We start from the raw sequence: 5,166 nt of genomic DNA, 5'->3' as shown, positions 1-5,166 counted from the left end.
AAAATGTACAATATGCAATATTTAATTTTGGCATCAGCTTTGGTATTAATGTTAACTGTACAACAAGGTAAGTTGTAGAGATTTTTATGTTTAAGTTTTTTTTTATATAAAAAGTCAGCTGAAAATTGACATTTTTTAAATGAAAAGGTCAACTTCCTTTGCTTTAAGAATATTTTTTTCATTTTCATTTAAATATACGGGAATTGTTACGTTACATAACAACAAAAATGTTTGAAAACAGTTATAAAATCAGCAGCACCAACACTCTTGCATACACAATCCCTAGTAAATATTTTACTCTCCCGCCTCTTGCTCTTCTGCTTAAACGACTTTTTTTTTTTTTTTTTTTGTTTTCAATTAATGATTATTTTTGTTAAACTCATTTTAAGGTTATAAAAATGAATAACGTAATTCCTTATTAAGCCTTATAATCTTTTTTTATATAAAAGTTTCTCTAAATATTTATTTTTATCTCACAAATATTCTTATGGTTGAATAACAGTTTTCTTTTCTTTCTTACTCCTCCCTACAAGTTGGTCTAAAATTTCCTTTTTTTTGCGTTTTATAGGCCTATTTCTCTTTAGTTGTTTTCTTTAGTTCAAAACCACCCAACACCCTCTATCCCTCCCACACATTTAAATCTCTTTTAAGCGTTTACACTCACCATGTTGTTGTTGTTGCTATTGTAGTATATTTTCCTAACAAAATTGTTGTTACAGTCACTTTTTCGGGGTACTTTTTGTGTTTTCCCTTTTGGTTCCTTCTTCTTAACTTCTTGGTTTCTTTCGTTTACGTTTTAAATATCCTTTTTTATGACTAAAAGATTGTAAGAGCTTTTCTTTTAGTTGGTATATGGGTTTTTTTTGTTGTTACAACTTTTCTGAACAGTGGGGATCATAAGTGTAGCAGAGAATTACAATAATGTAACCCTATTTTATTCCTAGCAACATTATTTGTTTAAATATAGGTTAAAACAATAAAGAAAATATAGGTCAAGGTCAACACCTAGGTCTTTAATAAATTAGCCTCTATTGGGTCTGTTGTGCCCAAGAAGGGTATCGAACCCACAATGTATATTATACCAGACAAAAACAATCGATCGGAGGACAAATGTAAAAATACATAAATCGGATTTTGTATTTTAAAAAAGTTTGATTTTATAAAAATACCAGACTAGAACTCGAATCACTAACCGACCGAGAGATGGAGGCCATAAAGTTCATAAATCGTGTATTTTAAAAAAGTACGATATTGAAAAAGTTCGTTTATGGTAAAAGTCAAGAAAAGCAGCCTTTTGAAAAAGTAGAAAATTCGACTTACTGTTTCAACTATAGAACTTTAATCAAAAAGATTAGAACTACTACTACACTAGAGATATATTCTAAAGTCCTAGGTCTTAAGTACGGGTATTAAAGAGAACGAGAGAACTAATAAACTTTTTATATCATTCACAACTAAGAAAATATAGGTTAAGGTCAAGACTACGATTCATTTTATCTAAATAAATCGAAGGCGACTAGTTTGCACTAAAACCTAAGTCTATATCGGGTGTTAGGTCGAGAAAAACAACATTTTGAAAGGAAGATAGTTTGACTCATTGTTGAAACTATATAAACTTTATCAAGAACAATCGGGCATACACTATATTCGAAAGTTCTAAAGCCCTCGTATATGGGGTCTTAAATAAAACGATACTCACAGAGTTTTTTCATCCTTCACAACTAAGAAGATATAGGTCAAGACTAAGATTCTTTTTATCTAAATAAATCGAAGGAGATTAGTTTTTCCTAACACCTAAGACTATATCGGGTCTGTTTTGCGCTCCTTTACCAGTGTCTCAAGAGGGATTCGAATTTACGATATCTTGTATGTTAGACTAGAACTAACCAAACATGGGCGGAGGCAAAATTCAGAAATTGAATTTTGTGTAAAAAAAATACTATTTTTAAAAAGTTCGATTTTGTAAAAAGTCGAGAAAAACAGGATCTTGAAACAAAAGAAAAATCAACTATAGAAATATACTCAAGAAAAATTGGGCTTACACTACATTCTAAAGTTCTAAAGCCCTAGTATATGGGCTCTTTAATAGAACGATACTCAAAGCCTATATAGATCAAGTTCAAGACTAAGATTCTTTTTATCTAAATAAATCGAAGGCGACTAGTTTCTACGAACACTATAACCTACCGGGAACTCACGACACTGGTATACCAGACTACAACACTAATCGATCGGAAGATGTAAGCCAAGGTTCATACATCGAGTGTTATATTTTAAAGAAAAGTCAATATTAAAAAGTTTGATAATTTTTCAAAGAAAAACTAAGTTTTTAAAAATTGGAAAAGTGGACTCGATTCAACTATAGAACCTTATTTAAGAATAATAGAACTAACACCACATCAGAGACAATCAATAGTTTAAGTATATGAGAACTTTAATAGAACGATACTCATAGAGTTTTAACATCTTTCACCTTCATGATAAAAATAATAAACTTTTCGGTTTGTAAGTTCCAAATAGGTTTCAGTTTATAGGTTTCTTAAAATCGATTTTTTAGGGTCCCAGATATCTTTGAGATTAAAATCTCGAATAATTCTATTAGACTTGCAGTTGAGAAGTTTTCTTTTAAAAATTATCAAAAGCGATACATAAATAACAGAGATACGATCTAAATTCTAAATTCGCAACAAAGTCCAATTAGCTATGATTGTCCCTTTTGTATATATATATATTAAAATCGATATTTTTAGGGTCTTAGATGTTTATTTGAGATTTAAATCTCAAATCGTTTTATGCAACATACATTTCGGAAGTTTTCTTTAAAAAACATCAAAAGCGATTCACAAAAAACGGAGATATTTAAAAGACCTTTCATTTGATATACATTATAACTAGAAAGAGACCTCTGTGTTCAAGAGAAATCTAAAATAGTGCAAAATATTAGAATAGTATAAAAACGCATGAAATCGTATTGAAATCGCAATCCAAGTTACTTTGAGCACACTTAGAGTTGACTATGGATCATTTGTTAAAACTTTAAATCGAATACTCTTTGGCTAAGTCCATCGCGTCAGCCATGAAGAAATTATAGCTTTATTTTTAAAAAAAGTTTGATTCTTTGGTGACGAAAGTGGAAATAACTTTCGAATGCCTTAACTCTTTGTCAAAGAACTGGAAAACTGTCGGCTTTGAACTGTTTCTTTAACAAATTAGTTTGAATTGCTTTAGCTGAACCCTTAACTTTTTTGTCATATTTTTCGACAGGTTATGTAACACATCTAGGGACTTGTATAGCTATATTGGCTATATTGAAATGATACTCCCATTTTCCATTTACAAATTAATGTCTATACTCAGCACCTTAAATTAATAGTTAATGATTACACTGGCCAACAAATTTCTTAATCCAGATACCAAAGTATGCTCTTCTAATATATTAAACTACTCTGAATCGGAATATAACTTCAGAATTTCTTAATCACAAAAATATTTCCAGATATCGAGCCATAAAATTTGCAAAAACACCAATGTCTTAAAAAATGATTTTTACTTCAAAAATTTAAAACACGATATCTCAAAAACCTTATATGCCAATTTTCTTATATATTAAACTACTCTAAATCCAAATTCGACCTCAGAATTTCTGTATCACAATTTTTAGAAATATCGAGTTATAAAGTTTGCAAAAACCTCATTACGCACTGTTATAAAAAATGTTTTTTTTATAATTTACAACACGATTTCTTGAAAATCTGATATGCCAGTTTTGGATTTCAAATATATTTAATTTTTGTTGTCCTGTGTTAATAAACTATATAAATGTTTAATTCAGTTTGATTTACAGAAAGTGTATTGACAACACAATACATATCAATGGTAAGGACTTTCATAATTTTTCATTTATATCCTTTCAATTTGATTTAAATCAATATTATATGTGTATACAAACAGAAAAGAATTTCAATTACACACATACACACACATAAGTACTATGTACATTAGGGTGGTCCTGAAAATAAAACTTACTTTCTAAAATTTTTTGTCCTGACGTCAATATTCCCTGGACTAGATTAAAAGATAATAATTTGTTGTTATTAAAATTTTGTACATAAAAGCAGAGCCACCCTTATGTATGTATATACATACACATTACTGAATATGTTCCACTCTTTCCTTTTTTTCTTCTTTGTTTTTGTGACAATATTGACTATTAACATTATTCTTAAATTCAATTCAATACAACATAATTACAATTCATTAGAAATTAGTGGAAGTGGATTTCTAAGAATAGAAAATAATATCTTATAATGGCGCAATCAAATATGAAATTGTAAACAAATTATGATTTGTTAATGACATTTAATATATTCTAGGAAATTATTACATAAATTAAGAGTGAGCGAATGGCTTTTTAGAAATGTTTTTATTAAATTTAGATCTAACTTATTGAATTTCCTAAATTTTGGTTTTCTGAAAACTTTTCATTTCATTTATTTGCGCACATTTTTAATACGTGCCCCCAATATGACCGCTTACAATTATTCATGTAACAAATAAACATTTAATAAGTACGTGTTAATATGTTAACATTTAGCACATTCTTATAACATATAACACCCTATTACCTACTTTTTAAAATTTATAGTTGATGTTAACAATTTGCGAAAATTTTAAATAATCCAAACCTTAAAGTCTAAAGTCTTAACTTTAACCCGCTAAACTTCAACCATGAAACTCGAGTATTGTCAAATAATTGGATTTAATCAATTCTCTCTATGCAGTTCAATTTGTAATCATTTCAAAAATCACATTAAACATGTAGGGCTATATATGATCGGACACGGCCGTTTATACATTCTTACTTGTCACATATTTCTTTGTTAATTTCAATTACAAGCAAAAGCTCTACTTACACATGTCATTATAAATAACATTGAGGTGTTATTTTTAATATAAATTTACGATCACACAATTATTTTCATAACAAATACATTAGGGTGAAATTATTCTTAAAAAATTTTGAAATATAAAAGCGCGAAATCGAATCGAATTGAACATAACTAGATCAGAACTAGAACTGAACTAGAACTGAACTAGAACTGAACTAGAACTGAACTAGAACTGAACTAGAACTGAACTAGAACTGAACTAGAACTGAACTAGAAC

The sequence above is a fragment of the Lucilia cuprina genome, chromosome 2 (assembly GCF_022045245.1).
Source record: "Lucilia cuprina isolate Lc7/37 chromosome 2, ASM2204524v1, whole genome shotgun sequence".
Lineage (NCBI taxonomy): Eukaryota > Metazoa > Arthropoda > Insecta > Diptera > Calliphoridae > Lucilia > Lucilia cuprina.
The sequence above is the reverse complement of the archived record's forward strand: the minus strand, read 5'-3'. Positions refer to the sequence as shown.